Source organism: Lissotriton vulgaris, chromosome 6, assembly GCF_964263255.1.
Source record: "Lissotriton vulgaris chromosome 6, aLisVul1.2, whole genome shotgun sequence".
Classification (NCBI taxonomy): domain Eukaryota; kingdom Metazoa; phylum Chordata; class Amphibia; order Caudata; family Salamandridae; genus Lissotriton; species Lissotriton vulgaris.
Genome location: NC_141694.1, coordinates 1,183,430,237 through 1,183,448,442, shown reverse-complemented (window position 1 = coordinate 1,183,448,442; position 18,206 = coordinate 1,183,430,237). Strand labels below are relative to the sequence as shown.

Below are 18,206 nucleotides of genomic sequence, written 5' to 3'. Positions count from 1 at the left end.
GATGGACGGAGTGTTAAATATTGCAAACACTCACCCTCAGTCAACTGATCTGGGTTTAATCCATCATCATTCTTTAGCTCACTCCGCCACCCCAGTTCAGACATGGCCATATGTGGTGAACTATCCCACCTTCAGTATGTGATATTGGATCTCTACCCTTCTTTGTATCATGATATATACCCAAGCATTGTACCAATATAAACCATGAAAATGTACTGTATGCTATGTCAAACTAAATAAATAGGAAGACATACTACTCCTACAAGGAATGCTATACATAGTAAACCAACAATACATAAGAACTTAATTGACTGGGGCATTACATAAAACTGCAATGTTGAAGGTACTGTTGATAAGTAAGATATATAACAAGGCAGCACATTATCTAATAATATATATATAAATATATATTAGAGACTGTATATTAAGCAGCAGGGAGAATAGGGAGGGGAGGTAGGAGCAATAAGATAATTATTCTGTGGGTGAGGGTGAGAAGCAAAGGCTACCAAGAGAGAGCAATTAGCAGTTACGATATTTAGTGCACGGAAGCCTCAAAGTTGAAGAAGTAAGCTGGGAAAGCAACTTTTAGGTCTCACCTAAGACAGTATGCACTATCTGTTGTAAGACATATGGTTATCTTACAGTGGACTTGAAGCCTGCCTATTGCTTACCACTAGATTGGCTTTATTGCCTGTCTGCTTTGTTAGCTTCTTTTTCGATAGCCGTGTGGGCTTTCTTTCCTCTTCTTGTATTTGTCCCACCACAGGATCATAAAAGTGTAGTATGTCCTTCAATTGCATGCTTTTTCAGGTGTTACTTTTTAATTTTCGCTTAAGCACTCTATGAAAGTGCATGTGTTTTCCTGCAGTCTCCCCTGTGTTTCTCTCCCACTCCTCTGCTTTGCCTTTTTGCTGTGTGCTTTCTCCTTGCCTGCTCCAGGTTACTTGCTTTTGCCCAAATGATTCCCCCACTCGTGCACCCCATGTTGCTTCCAAACCCATACCCCATGTGCTTCTGCCCCTCGTACCCAGTGTTGCTTCGACCCTAGAATGTTGCTTTCCCCACCTGCAAATAAACACCCTCTCCCTGTAGTGTCCTGCTGAGCACGTTCTAGTGTCCCAGCATGCACTAGTTTACCAGCCACTCCCTTGAGGGCTGGCCTTGACACCCACCCAGGGCTCGAGTCGGGGTACCACACGGGTGGACGGCGTCCCCCCACTTATTTTACCAGGAGCTCGATAACTGGAGCAAATGGAGCCACACATTCAATCTTTGGCCTCTCTGGGGCGAGATCAGAGCCCATTCAGAACGCTGCTCACGTGCTGGCTTCTCTGATGCCTTCGCATCTAAGGGGTGAGCGAGGGGAGGCAATAAGTCTGATGGTGCAAGCCACGTTTCGTGGCATCACTTCCTGTTGTGACTTCAGCGTCCCCCCACTTTTTTTTTTAGGACTTGTGCCCTGCACCCACCTCACACCCATCCAGCACAGGAGTCACCAGTCAGGTGACCCTGCCAACGAAGGAGCCCGAGTCCACGTGCTCGTGGCCAGTTTAGTAAGTATACCCACTGTGTCCAACATTCATTGGCATGTGGGCCTAGGACTTAACCCTCTCCACCCACTCTCAATGGTGCTGCCGCCCCAACCATGCCCCCTTGTTGCTTTTCCCTTAAAAAAAGAAGGCTTTTGCATGTTTTTTTTTCTTTTTCATTAACAATCCTATTTGAATTAGAGTAACTAAAAAAAATAAAGTGGTTGCATCATTTTGTAGGCCTGCACCTGCGTGGTGCAGGCGACTGTATTGCACTGTTTGCTACCTCATGTATTTTGTTTGCTCACAATTGTCACTTTTACCTCATGTAACTTATCGTCTGCTGTTGTAATTTTGTTCATTTGTAATTTTCTGTTCCTATTGTGAAGCGCTCTGACGCCTTCGGGTAAAGTCCGCGCTATATAAAAACGCATAAATAAAATAATAAAAGTTTTTTCCCCCCCTTTTGTATTCTTTAACCATGCGGCACAGCAGCATCTGAGAAGCAGGACGGAGTAATGGCTCCCCCGTGCTATAAATGCACTTCCATACACTCAGTTGTCGCTGATATCACTATGATATGGCCGTGTGGGGGAAGCCACGCGAAACCCCCTTTTTTTCCCCCAGAACAGTCATCCAGTTCCAAAAGTGCGTGGACGGCTTGGCTGCGGGACTTTCCCTCCTTGTGACGAGAGTCCGGGTGCTCGCTCAGCTCCCATCCCACGGTCGCAGCCAATGCTGCTGCTTTAAACGGTCCAGCTGATCTCGCGTTCCATTTAACAGTATTTGTCGCCCACAAGAGGGGAGGTTCAAACCGAAAATACACCGCTCGCACATCATTTCACAGCATCAGCGTGGAAAAGGCTGCAGAAACAGCTAACTCCACCCATAGCACGCGCCTCTCCGGTGCTGCCTGGCCCTCTGCTGGAGAACAGGCCCCTAGCTGCCTCGCGCAGGCTGTCAAACTCCAGTTCCTGTGTCCCTCTCACTGCGCGGAGTGAGCTCGCGCTCGGAAAGGGGAAGGAAAAGTGCAGTTTCACACCGTCGGTTCGTTTCACACCCTGCAATATCCTGGCCAGTAAAGGAGAAGAGGCGTGGGTGGTGGAACACTTAAAAAAACACATGCATTTTTCTTGTTGAAGAGGGATGAATAGCGGTGAAAGAATACGAAGCCGTTTATTTTTAAGAAGGAAGTAGGCTGGGCGGAGGGAGCCTGCCTGGACTCCTCTCCTTCACGACGACCTGAGCTGCTCCAGCTGAAGCGGAGGTACGAGGTGTTTCCGCTTCAAACATTTGGTACGTGTTCTTTAATTCGTTGTTTTTGTGCAGTATTTTGTACGCGCGTGGCTCGCTTGCATTTCCGTGCACTGTCTGTGTGAGCACACGTGAACGCCCCGCTGCAGGTCGGCCTTAACTTCTCTCAGTGCTGGTTTTTCACTAGCCTCACAGGGCTACGTCTTCTTTAAAACCCCTTTTACATGTATTAGCCTTCTGTGCGGGTATGGGTGTGTTAATAATCTTTTTCAGTCTGTTATCCTCCCAGATACTTTATTGGCATGCTGTTTGTTTATATTATTAGTTGTACTGATTTAGCGAAATTCTGATTTTAATAGCACTCCACTAAGGCGCAATTTATAAGTTTAACAATGTGTATAATGAAGTATTGCATAAAAATAAAGTTGTATACATGTATACATATAACATTAGTTAAACTGATAGAACCACATAAAACGTTTTTTTAAATATCAGCGGGGACAGCATTAGTCAATTCACTTGAAATTGTCCTCTGACCACAGCTGGCAACTTGTCCCACAACGCTAGGGTGGTTCCATATTTCTGTTTTTTTACCCACAAACACTAGACATTCCTGGACTCGTAACTTCACATTTTTCATTATGAATAAAGTACTTAATTACTGAAAAAAATAAAGTGCCTCTGTCTTCAATCACCCTACGCTCTCTGCTGCATCATAAATATCATGGTGTGTTTTTTCTTTGCATGCCTTATTTTGTCACTGTTTTCCTGAATTTCGGTTCTTCTTTCTTTCTTTCTTTCTTTCTTTCTTTCTTTCTCTCTCCCTCCAACTCTGGGTCAGTCTGAGGATGCAAAACTAGAGCACTGGTGCCTAGCACCCGTAAACTCTTGTATAGGAAAACCAGAATTATGTGAATCAGTTTTAAGGCATGGAGGTAGTTGTGCACATGTTTAAAAAGTAAAATGTAGATGAAAGAAGCAATGTGATCGTTAGCATGTGGAAAATAGAGCATGCAATGAAACAATTACATTTTCTCCTTAGGGCTGACTGTTCCCGCCCCTGTTGACAGGATTTCAAGATGCTCCTTTGCTTGCTGATGTGCTATTTGAGTTTTGTCTCTTGTGAAAAACATTCACTCAGAGCTTTCAAATTTCACAGGACATGTGTGTGTAGCTCATACAGGCCAGTTTTTTTCTTTGCACTCTGGGGCTTGTGGTCCTGATTTTGTAATCCTCCAAAATTACTACATATCCTATTTAACAAATAAATGAACAAAACTTGAACTGGCTGAGCTACTCTTGTGTGGAAATGTAAAATCTCTTGTCGACAATCACTGGATCAGAGCACTCACGTTTCTTAGACCCGTGCATGATTATCTCATCTAAGCAAGGAGTTTGCTGTGCATTCAAGGTCATGTAGACCTATATATCTCATTACACGACCAGGACTACAAGACTCACAGTGCAAAGCTAAAACCTGGACTGGATAAGCTACTCACGCAGGCACTTGGTAAACTTGAGTCCATTGCTAGATTGAATGCTTTAAGTACAGTTCTTTCCCAGATTCTGTGACAACCCTCTATTACATGTACTGGCTTCCTCAATGCCCCCTCGTGGGACCCTTAGCCTTAGAGGAAGAGCTGCTGTTGACTCTTTATATGCAGTTCCCAGCAGCCACCAAGCGGTATAATCTACTACCGTATTGGTAGAGGCAGCAGCAGAAATGTACAGCTCCCCTAGGCCTGTGTTTACCTTTTCCTGTAGTCCTGCATTTAGAGTAGAAAAGTGAAGCTACAATCAACCAAATTGCAGAGTTGAATCAAGGGCGGTAACATCTACTCACCACAGGAATGGAAACATTTAGAGCTCTGCACTAACAGGGTTAAGAGATGAACCAGCCCAGACAGGTTTTCTCATGTCTTCCACCTTTCAAAAGTTGGAAAGAAATCCATATTGTTTCACAAAGAGGGCGTTCCTACAGGGTTGCTACAGTTCAAGTTATGCAATGTTTTGAATCACGTGAAACCTTTGAATGAGGTAACTTGAACACACCCTATCAAGGAGGGTGCAATTGTACAATCCCGAGCATGTATTTAAAAACCAAGTGCATTCTTGTACTTGTAGTCCCGATACCCACCAATGAAACCAATTGTTCTAAACCACCAGATTACATTTGTTTGTGAAAAGGCAGGCCAGGATTGGAGAGTGGTGTCCTCGGTGTCATGGGATAGCATGGAATAGCATGGTAATCGTACCTTTGCAGGACACCCTTGAAGTTTAATCAGATTATATGAGATGAAAATACAAGGGAAGACAGACAGAAATAATAGTAACATTTAGCAAAACAGCAGGGGCAGTTCATGGAAAATCATAACAAGGGTAAACCCTGTACCGAGGGCAGCTGCTGTTGAAATGATTTAATAGTTTACTAGGTAACAAAATTAACTCAGTTAGTGGAAACAATCCATTGGCAGTCATAAAATCCAAATATGGTAATTTAAAAAAGAAAATTAAAGCCTTTTGATATTATTACTGAACCAAAATCCCTCAAAAATTGAAATAATAAAATGCTTTGTTTGCGACACAGATTTTGGGCACTTCATTAGAACATGCACAAAGGCACACTATTTCTCCCAAAAAGTGAAACAGTTGGGAAAAAGTTCTTCATCGCAGAATGCTTAATTCGCAAAATGAGTACACCTAATTCCATCATCAGTAAATGATGGTGTGTTTCAGCATTAGATACGGAGGGAAACTACAATAACATAAAGGTATCAGTTGAACATACATATGGCTTTCTAGGAGACACCAAGAAAATAAAACACAATAAATTCTCCAGTAGGAATGCTCTGCAGGACAGTCTGTGTAGTAGGAGTCGTCGGCCTGGCTACCATCTTCGTTCAATATTCTTTTATATTTACAGCCAATTCTGAGCAGCTTAATTTAGAGGTCTGGGTTTTATGTTTCATATGTAGGCTTTACCTTAAAGTGGACTTAAGGTACTGCTAAGTCGCCATGTTTGGATTTAGGCTTTTCTAAAGAGTTGCAGGAATCCTCCATTATAGAGACAAGAAGGTTCAGCAAATTAAAGCTTGTTGCTGATATCAGCTGTGATCTGTAGATCGAAAGTTTGAATGTAGGGAAGACCAACTCGTCTCTCCTAGGTGATGTCTGTTATTTACACTGCTTACTCATCGGAAAAGTGCAGCATGAAGTCAGACAGGTAAAGTAATTGTATCAATTCTATGATTTGGCTCACCAGCTGTGCTGAGAGATTTAGAGAAGAACGGTCAATGGAAGGTTCCTGACTCTGCTTTATGAGGTGTAAGGTTCTGCATTTACCATTACCCCACCATGCTTTGTGGAAAGTGCTGATATTATTATACATAGTTCTAAATTCATCCTGAAGCCAGTAAAGTGATATCCAGGCTGGGTTCACAAGATCACAATTAGATCGATTCATCTCCAGTTTAGCTGTATTGTTCTGCAACACCAGTGAGTGTTTTGAGAAGCACAAAGCAACAACAATGTAATCACCTGAGATCTCCCCAGATCCACTTCAAGCTCATACGTGAGTTGCACTGGTTAAAAATTGAGAACAGAATTAGATTCAAATCTTTATGCTTCATGCACAAAATCTCAACAAACAAAGCCCCTAAATACCTACGAAATCTCGTACAATGCTACCTTCCATCTAGGACGCTGAGATCTGCAACAGCTATTAAATTTGTTGTTCCCAAAATAAAACTATCACGCTTGGGAGGCAAATCCTTCGCATACCTTGGTCCCTCCTTGTGGAATTCCATGCCACAAGCTCTGCGCTCAGAGGCTAATTACATCAAATTCAGAAAAGCCTTAAAAACCTGGCTATTCAACATCTAAGTCAGCTGTCCGATTACTCAACACTGAATCACAGCGCCGGAAAACCCTTTGTTGGGTAGCTGTTTGCGCTATACAAGATAAATAAATTAAAAAAAGCCCAGTAAAGAGGGGATGAATTTATAGCTGCTTATTTGCCCCTTAACTGAAGCATTGGCTTGGGACATGAACAACATGTTGACGTCCCTAAAAAATCCCACATTTTTTGCTTGAAATGCAGCCATTTAAAGAAGATTTTCTCAGGGTCTTTTCCTTGTAGAATGCTCTATTTTGAAACAGAAAACGCCTCTTCTGCTTTGGGGGTCTCATTTCAAAGACATTGCATTGTGGGATGCAGAGCCTGGGGCTAATGGTTGTCGAAACTATATGCGGGCAACATAGCAGTAGTCGGTTGAAGTGATCTGGGTGGTGAGCAGTGGAGGGGTGTGTGAAAGGGATAGTGATGTTGACTGGTATATCTTAAAGAGGCAAATTGCTGTTTCCTGGTGTAGAAATGACACTGGGCGGAGAGACACTGATAAGATAGAGATCTTTTTTTCAGTTGATAACCCACCATTACTTGCTCATGAGCAAACGGTAGCTATGATGGCACGATGGAAAGACAAACACTGCCACTGACATCCTATTAAAAAAAGTTAACTCCTTCACAACCTGAACACTAATGCTGATTTCCATCAGCTGACCCTATGTAAAGCGAGAAACTTTCAGTTCCACAAAATTTTCAGCCAACGGCGCGAAGCATTCATGATTTGCATTTTCTTTTTTTCCATTATACGTCTGAACCTACAACTCCCAGTGTTCTGGGCTCTGTTAACTGAAAAACAGGCTAGTCTGAAAGTTGACCTTGTGAAATGGCAGTTATGACATCGTAGGTAAGTAATCTAACTAATAGAGTGGTGCACGTTAAATATGTGCCACGAAACCATGGACAATACACCTTCATTTTTGTCATAGTAAAAAGTAAATAGATATTCGTTACAAATGCGCACAAGACCCCGGGAATTAAATGCTACTATTTAAAAATAAAAATATAGCACACAATGTTTGGTTACGGAGAAGATGGCAACTGTTCGGAATCTATACTACTATTATAAAGGAAGAACTTTGCACCTTTGAGGCGGGTAAACTCGGGAACCGCAGTGCCAATCCACACACCCGATACATCATTGTAATTGTCAGGGTGTGCAGATGGACATAGGCTATATAAAGTATAAAAATATGGGTTATTTAAAAAATTAACATAAAAAAAAAGTTGTCCCTTTAAAGTAGCGCCGGCCGCGACCTGCGTGCTAACGTCAGGAGCGCGGGGAGGAGCGGCGTCCAGGAACGCAAGGAGGAGCGGCGGACATGGCGCGGGGGAGGAGCGGTGACGAACTGCGGAATGGCGGTGAGGACCAGCGGACAGGCTGGAGGAGCGGTAAGCGGCGAGGAGTGGCGGAGCGGTGAAATGAGGAGCGCGGGGAAGGAGCGGTGGCTGAGGTAAGGCTGCGGGTTGGCGGGGGTCGGGGCGGACGGGACTGGACAGGCGGGGGCCCAGGCTGCTTGACAATGTTGGGGCGGGGGATGGGATGGGGCGGCCGGGGGCCCGGGCTGCTTGACAATGTCGGGGCGGGCGGGGGGCCGGGCTGCTGCTGAACAATGTTGGGGCGGGCGGGGGTCCGGGAAGCCTGATTGCTCACGGACTAGGTCGGGACGGGCTGCTAGTTTACAAATAAAATATTTGCAGAACAACACATTGTTATCATTAATCAAATAATTTGAGACACCCTGTTGATCGAATTTTCGGGCTACTTTCCTGTTTGCATAAATTCCATATTTAGCCTGTACCACCACTTGGTCTTAAAGTGCTACTTAGCTGCCAGGTGGTGCTATGTCATTTGACGCAGCCTGCCCTGTTGTCTATTGATCTACAGCACTTTGCATACAGGGATTTGCATTCCATATCCATCTTAGAACACCCATGGCTAGACTGCTGAGATATTATTCACACATCTTATAAGGAACACTGGCTATACCTATACCAGCAGTATCTGCTATGGTTTGAGGTTAAATCGAGTCCTTGCATTTTGAAGCTGTGCAATGCGTATCTACTTACCTGCTTGAAAATGGATGACGTTTTTGTGGGATAATTTGTTACAGCTTGTGGCTTGCTGTAAAGATGAGTGGCCACAGGATTGAAATTCCCAGAAAATGGCAGATTGGTATAATTCAACCATGGCTGCCTTTGTCACTAAATGTGACAATTTACAGGTTTTCTGTGAGCAATGTTATTAGCTTCCCATTCATGGTTTGATGATCTGAAATTAGGATTGGCTAGGCAGAAAGAGACTTAGCTTAAAAAAACTATCTTAAAATCTAAGAGAGACAATCTATCCACAGAGATGAACAGGGCTTCACATGCTTCTAAAAGCAGTATTCCTGTTCTCAAAAGATTTAGTACATTCGAAATCCTTGTTGAACATCCCACATTTTCCTGTTTAATTGTGCATAATGATATAGCAATCCTTTCCAAATAAAATTGCACTGATTAGATGCAACATCACACCTCTGAAGGTTGAGGCAGGTCCCGACTCCGATGAGGGAGTATACAATTAGTCAATCCCTGTGTAATATCTGTAAAGGAGAAAAAAATCCCCACACCCTCTTTACACAACGTGCATCCATCAGTGAGTGAATAATAAGCCAGAATGACATAGATGTATATGTTGTGTATTCCTAGGGTGACTTTGGAAATGACTGAGCCAATGTTTAGTGATTTCAGCATGATTGCAAGCCAGCAAAGGGTAAACGGCGTTTACAACGCTGTCATTACATCGCAAGACTATTACAACGCGGTTGTTACAACAACTGCATTGTTAGTACGTGATGCATTTACACTCCCAATCATTACAATTTTCTGCAGGGGGAGCTGATGTTTTGGAAATGAATTCCAACACCTTACCGACTGTTGCGCAAACTGGAGTAGGAATAGTAACTAATACTATTCCTAAGTCCAGTGTGCCCCCTACAGCAAGTCGTTATAATGACTTGCGATGTAAATGCATCACATACTAAAAACGCAGTTGTTGTAACAGCACACAATGTAATAAATTACGTTGTAATGTACTGTATTCCAGCAAAGTGTGTTTATAGGTTAAAAGGTACTGAATACTAGGTTGTTGGTGTCTGTTGTGATCCTTGAGTGAGATCCCAAGATGCATCAGTTAGGTGTAACTAGGGATAGCAGTTACTAGCCCTGGCTTGGTACAGCTAGTACTCCACTTGCTACCCCTATTCTCATTGGTCATGAAAGCAGTAACAAGAACAGAAGTTGGACAGAGCACTAAGAACCATGTTTACTGTGTTACAAATACACCTGCATACTAATGCAGGAACCCTATAGGTGCATATACTATTGATTCATTTATTAACTCTAGGTGCGAGTCCATCACAATTGTAATTGTTCATTCTGGCTGAACTTCTTTTCAGCCATCTCATATTGTCACCTCTGGTAGTACGATGCCTCATGACTGCACAATGCTCTAAAATACCATTCAATTCTGCTATTCCTGGAATGGTTTTTACATCATTTGGATGTGTGAAAACAATCATACCAATTTAAATTTTGTAATAGTTCACCTTTTTTTGCCTCGTCCTCCATTGAAGCATGTGATAAAAATGGCAAACCCACCCAAATATAAATCATTCATTCTTACTGCATAATATAACCAATTACCTCTTGCAACACAGTCTATTGAATTGGCATGCTAGGCACTCGCCTAGAAAGTTATGATTCTGGGGGTGATGATTTAACTTTTGGGAGCTTATGCATTGGACACCTTGGACCCAGCTCGATGACCTGGAATTTGCAGACAGCCTGACCCTTCTTCCCTTACTCATCTGCAGATGCTAGTGAGGTCAGACTATGTGGCAGCCGCATCAGCCCAACATGGCCTAAAAATGCACTGGAAGAGGTTGAGGCCTTCACCTACCTTGCCATTGTCATAGACAAGCAGGGCGGCACAGATTCCAATGTCAAGGTAAGAATTGGCAAAGCATGGGCTGCTATCATTCAGCTAAAGAAGATGTAGAGCTCTAAGGACAACAATGTCCACCACCAACAAAGTGACCACCACCAACAAAGTCCAGACCTTCATCAACACCTGTCCTTAGGCAGCAGGCTTACCAACTTCCTGCTCATGAAGAAACCATGAAAAGACACTGGTGCTGGAAAATTCCCACCCTATGCAAGCCTGTATCAAACCCCACCAGGCAAGCCCCGACCTGGAACCTTCAAGGAAAGAAGGAAAAGAGGAAGGCCAAGAAATGCCTGGAGCAGAGGCCTTGAGGTTGACAGCAAGGAGATGGGTTACACCTGAAGTCAGATTGAGAGAAAATCCCAGGACAGAGATGACTTGAGCTTCCTGGTTGATGGTCTATACCCCAGAAGGGTAGTAGGTTTAAGTAGAGCTCATCCAGCTGATATGCTGAGCTGATATTATTGTTAGAGAAGCAGAGCAGTTATGTTACCCATACATGTGTGAGTAGTGTACCCAGTTCCAAAGTTTTTTTCTTTCCATTGGAACTTGCAGAGATGTTTAAACCATAAGTTCAGTACTTCCACAACACATAGACAAAACATGGATTGTCTATGCTGTTCATATATGCAATTGGGGAAGTTGAAGCATATGGAGCAGGCTTGCCACTCATTTAGACCACATGAGTGCCATACCAGTAAACTGATGCCCCATGTCTTGCTCCATCACTTCCTGCACCCAACTTACCACCACAGAGGGGCAACCACAAATAACAGCATTGGTGTGAACTAGTCCACTCATAAACAGAGCCCACATGGGAGGCACGAAACCCTATTATTGCAATGTCGTTCGAGATTATAAGTAATAACATAGTAATTGCTAGAATTCGTATATTTTATGCACCACTGCTATGTATTCTGTAGGTGAATACATTTATTCAAAAAAGATAAAAGAAAGCACTAATTGCAATTGTCCATAATGAGCTGGCTGGAGGGAGGACATGACATCCCGTTTTCCTCTCTGGAATAAATAGTTGTACTGCTGCCCAACAATATTAGGTCTCTAAACATACAAGTGAAGGGTGCATACAGTTCCAAAATGTTTATTTTACTCACTTTTTCTCATACCTCCCAAACTGAAAAAGAAATAAACCCAGACACGCTAATTTTCTGGAAATGCTCCCAGGATCTGGAACTCTCTCCTGAGAGACCTGCGCTGCAACCACCACTTTTCCTGCTTCAATCTGGACCTTACTGATTATGTTGGTTTGTGTGGAGCACTCCGTTGTACTCAAGCTGTCGGCTCGGTCGAAAATAGGATGGCGTCTAGTTGTTGAAAGAACGCACAAGAACAACAAGGTTAACGAGACGACTCATATGAGAAAGGATAGTGAGTCGACTTACATGGAAAAGTGTCTATACATTTGATTCTCGAGTAAGATAATTCTCGACATTCGTGGTATACAAGAGGCCATAGCTCGGTTATAGGGCAACAGAATCAGATTAGCCCCTGATGAAGGCACTTTGTAAGTGCCGAAATGCATTGGGCCTTAGAATAACCTTGTGATCAGAAAGAATGTAAACTTGTTACATCGGAAAATGAGGGAATATATGTGAATTTTATTTGGACCTTACATGTTTCATTTCATGAAGATTAAGAATTTCATTTCGTAGAATTGTTGATAACAAAATGAACAGTGAATAAAAAGAATATGCTGAAAGCAAAACAAGGAGTACATTGAATAAATTAACATATCAAGAAGAGGTGCGGAAGCATTAAGTGAACAGTGCGTGATTAGATGGGCCAACAAACCCACAATAACTAATCAATCTGGACCTTAAACACCTATTACACAACAAATACTTTAACTCGCACCCTAACTGAGCTTCTTTCCCAAACCTCAAGCACATTCGGCCATGACCAGGTGCAGCGGTAAATATATTTTTTCAGCTGTCTACTATGTCTTGTACTCTCTTAGGTCATGCTCTTCCTATGTCTGCATACTGTAACTACCTTTGCGGTCCAGCGACTTTCTTTGTCTGTATTTATGCATGTACTTCATTCATATGACTTTGTATTGTATGTCAAGCTTTCTGATCCTCCTGGTCTAGCTAACGCTATATAAATGTATAAATAAATACAGTAGTGCTACATCAATCAAGTTCTCTGGTCATAGGAAGTGGATGATGGATTCCAAACGTCGCTTTGCTTTGTATGGCTAACTGCTTGAACTGGCCCTGGCTGCCTGTGGTAGTGATCTTGTCATTGCTTAACGAAGGCCTTAATGTTACAAAGAAGCACAGATGGTAGAATGGAGGATGCCTGGTTGGCCTTCCTTGCACAAATAGCCACATTTGTGTGCTAAGCAAGATTCCTCATGTGAAGCTACTTCCTGCCCTTACCGCCATTGTATCTTTCCCCTTCTGAACAGAGAATATTGTCAAGAAATATTAAATATAGATTTAGACTCTACTTTATCACAATCTCCCTGTAGTTAGAAGGCTCCATACGGCCTTCATTTCTACATTATGTGTTCGGGTTTTCTTACTCAGCTGGTTGGACTTGAGGTGCATTCTTGTGAAGACCCAATTGTTCGCCTGGGTAGTGAAACACTGGTTGCCCACCTACTTCCGTGCATCCTTTAATTGTACAACTTTTACATCTGGATAGATTAGTCCTGATGTGATACAGAAAATCAATCCAGCTTCACGGTACCTACTGAATGGATAGCTTTCATGTACAAGACTATGTGGCAATCGTGGACTTTGACCCTCCTACTCAGTTCAAATACACTTTATGGCTGCCAGCATTATAGACTCACCTTGGTAAAATGCCAGCTACGGTAGAGTTCTACTAGTAAAAGGAAATGCCTTGCACAGATTTATTGTAGATGTCTAGTTTTACAGCAATGAAAAGTGAGACTGCGTCCATGAACCCTGTGGTGAATACAAGGTCCTTCTGCATGCACTGTAATTTGTTAGTAATATGAACCTAGGAGCCTTGGCCTTGATTTTGCATAGAAATTACTGTAGTACCGTTATCCAAAGATGTTTTTATAAGGCGGCATTACAAGGGAGGGTGTGATTTATAAGGAATAGCAAATTTAGGCATTCCTTTTTTGGCACATACATACTGTGGACTTTAGCTTCAATCTCCCAAGACCAGGTTTATCTTTGTAAGTCTGGCATGTAGGCAGTTTTAGCGATTGTACCACCAATGTGTTATAAAAAAATGTCATAATGTGAATACATGCATGTAAACATACAGGAGTGTTCGGTCAGCCCTCTTCATCAAATAATCTATTTAAAGTGTAATTCACATTTTCTTCCACACACTACAGCATCCAGCATGCTAAAATTGGTTGGCGGGGGTCTTGCATTGTGAATGGTGGCATCTTTTACATATCAACAATGAACATCTGCCTTAAATATGCACTAAAGTGTCAAGGGCTCGTGCAATTGAGCTGGTGGACCACTCCAATATTTTTATATTTTTGCAAGGGCTTCCTTTTTATATTGTCTGTGCGCAAAAAAAAAAAACATAATAATAATAAATTACTGCAGAATTGCAAAGGTCGTACAGTTGATTTTGCTGGTGCTTGTTTGCATATAGGTATTGGGTAGCACTATGTTTCTTCAGAAGAGGTGGCATGATTACCCTCCTCATTTACCAAAGGTAGGCTTTTAAGTTAAACCGTAGTTTAGAACATTTCTTAAAGTAGTGCCTCCACTCTTGTGTTGATGATTAATCTTGATGAAGAATAAAAACACAAATAAACTCACCATGATGCCATCGCTGTGCGATTATCACACCAACACTCCCCACCAACACTTGTTACATGCATATGATTCATAATTCCCACAAGAATTGTGTTAAATGTAAAAAAAAAAAAAAATCATGACATTTCATCCACCCTCTACCCATCACTCATCAAAATCCAACTCTTGTCTACAGCTGAGTTGCACTCAAATTCCATCTAATGGTCCCGGTAGTTACAGCATGTGAAGCAATGACCTATATCTTTGTCTTCATGCATGAAGCTCCTGGTCAGCACTCGCCAGCCTATGACCTACATTCAGTTTCATAACACCCGGCAAATGTACACCATTCATCCAAGAATCAAGCAGCATTCACATGGTTTCACATCTAAACAGAATGTGATCCCCATTAACATCAGGCATGCTGTTCTTACGTCCACATTCCTGAAGAAAATAAGTTTTCAGTAGGTCCTATTAATTTCCTTACATTCCTCCATTCCTTGCCATCTCGTGACAAAACCCTGCTTACAGCCTCCATTTCTACTGACGCTAAAAAAAAACTATCACATACCCAAGCCCCCCTGTTCTTTGCAGTTAGCCAATTCATCAACAGAAAGTCACGAGACACCTACGCCGTGTGTAAACAAGCTTGTTTTTCATCTTCTGCTCCCTGCTGAAGAACCAGGCCTTTAGAACCCAGCAACGCCAGCGGCACACCCAAAGTCTTTGGATTCACCTGTCTTGGTATACAGAGACATGGAACGTTTCTGGGTGGCGTCAAAGACCAAGTTTATTAGCTGCAGCCAGTAACAGTGATCCTAGAAACACAGCATGGAGTATTTCAGGAGACAGCTCAAATTCGTAGAGCAAGACATCTCCTTTTATACACAATATTCACATTTAGAACATACACCCACTGCGCAAAAATCTAACCAATGGGGTACATTCTCAAACAAAGTATCACATGACAAAAAACTCTTTGCAACATCCCAACCCAAAGTTAATCATTTCGAATGGCCCAAATCCAATCTCCACAAGCCGGACAAACCCATAATTGAAAGGCACAATGCATGTAATAAAGAGCATAGAAAAGGAAACAATGACTGGTAGTAAGCAAGATAAGGCATGTGTAAGGAGACTAAAAGTTAACGATGTCCTGAACAGTCATTGGCAATCTCAGACAACGATCAAACCAGGGAAATTGACTCTGCAGGGTCAGTTTCAGGTGAAAGAATCAGATCCTTGCAATTCACCTCGAAGTCAGGAAAAACCATGTTAATGTATACCGATACGTGAAGGCCAGGCCGCTGCGTTCGTTCGACCATATTCGTCGGCCTGCGTGATGGCAATACAAAATGGAGACTTAAACAAAATGTAACCCATGTTCGAGACGAAATCTCCAAACACGTAATGAACTTGCTAGTTAACGTGACGAATTCACTCCATATTAGCCAAACTCACTAAATACGGTTCGACATCACCAAAGTCGTGACGGAACCATAACCTTACGAGACAAGGTTCGTTTTCACAGAACCACACTGCTTGGTAAACATCGTTGACACCGTGATCAGGTCATCTGGACAATGGTCTGACTGACCGAGCCTTGACCAAGCTGAGTGAACAATGGTCTGAATGCCGAGCCTTGATCAGGTCATCAACTACAAACACCGCCTTGATCAGGTCATCAACTACAAACACCGCCCTGATTGAACAATGGACTGAATGCCAAAAGAGTGTAATAAAAATGTATATACGGCTTGTTCGCTTTGGAGTAAAGCAGCAGCCTCCTGGGTTTTGTCTCTGACTAGCTTGGGACTCTGTTCCATAGCCCGGGCTATTGTAATAAAGGTGGCTCTTTCAGCAGACAAAGGTTTCCGGGTCCACTTAATTATATAAGGAGGGTAAGAGTAGACTCGGGTGATTCCCGCACCGCCAAGCCCCCACTTCTCCTTGAGGTGGGCTTTTCTTGGTTCTACATTCCCAAGAGAGACAACACTCTGGCCAAACAGTGGCCTACTCTTTATATGTTATTGACATCCTGGTTTACTAGTACATGGTACACCTTACCAGTGCTCCTCCCAGAGTACTACATGGTGTAAGGTACGTGTGTCGAATAGGAGACTAAGGAACTTGTACCACAAAATGTCCATGTTGACTGTAGTTTACTTTTTATTTAAGGGGCCTTAATCTCTAGACTATTTAATAAGTGTTCACTGTGGCTAGAAGGAGACCGCATAAACCGATTTAGACAGTGCAGCACCTCAAAGATGCATGCGTGGAGGCTTTCATCCGTGGTAAGTACATTTTTCACATATTGAACTTGGGGAGAATAACCTCTATGCTTGCGTGATCTCCAGCAACCACCTACTCCATCCTAAATAGCCATGTAAACCAACATTCACATACACCCAATCTATAAAGTAGGACCTGAGAATTAGTCGTACCAGCTCATAATGATTCAAGCCACTCTCCAACTCGTATCCCCTTGATATGACATATTGCTAGTGGTAGGTGCCTTTCAGAACGATTTTAGTGGCTGCATTTGAATAGAAGCTAGCTGTAATTTCATTCTGTAATCCCCACCCAAGTTGAAAGACTTTGTACAAGTATTCTCTCTGTACCTTTTCTAATTGCCTCCGAGAAGAAACTCGGGATCCAAACGTTCTGTTATTAGCATTTGTATAGTACCTACCACCACTGTTAAATGGCATTCACAACACATTTTCTATCTGGTAGCACTTTATGTGGATCTGGGAAGGCCATTAATTGTCTGGAAGAATCATCGTTTCATAGTTTCTCTTGCTTTGTTCTTATTTGGTTGTGTGAGGTTAGATAATTGTTATAGATTGATTTTGAAATAGTTTGAGTAATTGTAAAAGTAAAATTAGTTTGAAGTTGTAAAAACAAGTACCTTTCTTGACATTTCTGTTGTACAGTTTGGTTAAACAGCAAGTATGAGGCACCCACAAGAGTCCACTATTGGAGGAACAATACAATTAATTTTGATGTATTCTAGACTCAAAAGTAAATTGCCATCAGCTCAAAACACATGCTCAATCTTTATGCTTCCCAGCATTCCCCAATGCTACCAGCCACTAGGTGTGCTACCGAAGGATAGGATTTCACAGCAGGAGTGAAATCTAGATCCATTCTGCAGTCTCTTCAGGGCAGAGTAAATTAATAGCATATTGTTCAGTGGGGATACAGAGCCCGTTTGGACAGGTGCTGCCTTGTTTGTTAGATTAATAGTCACATAATAGAGTTTCAGGGGAGAAAACAAAAGATTAGACTTGTTCTACTCGGGCAGCTCTGTGTTCCAGAGAGGTTTCTCCCTTTTAGGGTCCATAGAACTTAAGACTGTTCTCCTGGGTGAGCGGGTGACAGATTATAAGAATTCTGTCTAAATAAAGTTTCTGTCCGCAACTAAACCAGTGCATGAGTAAATGCAAACTTTACCTGCATCTGGCCTCCTGATATTTTATTAATATGCAGGGACTTGAGGTGGTGGTGCGTCTGTGTTCGTTTGTGTCTGTGTGTTTGTATTGATGGGATTATTGCATTGATGCAGTTGCACTAATATTGAGGAAGTAACTGTGTTCTCACCTGAATTTTACTCCTAGATAATTTTGAAGTTCCTCGTTTATTTTTAGACGTAGATTAGAAAATCACTCGGTGGAAACCCTTTTAGTAGTTAACCCCTGAGTACATATTTCTGGAACGCATTGCTAACCCTATTGGATTTCATAAAACTAGGAAACACACACTGTTTG

At 42.4% G+C, this 18,206-nt stretch overlaps 1 protein-coding gene across 2 annotated transcripts in view; it reads left to right on the top strand.

Annotated features, from left to right (window-relative positions):
• The first annotated feature begins 2,353 nt into the window (after positions 1-2,353).
• STX11 (syntaxin 11) overlaps positions 2,354-18,206 on the top strand; it is a 157,004-nt gene continuing 141,151 nt past the window's right edge. The window contains exon 1 of one of the 2 annotated variants that reach the window (XM_086927285.1): positions 2,354-2,825. The gene's annotated coding sequence lies outside the window, so the exon portion shown is untranslated. The remainder of the gene's footprint in view (positions 2,826-18,206) is intronic. The other variant, XM_086927286.1, reaches the window with a different exon arrangement.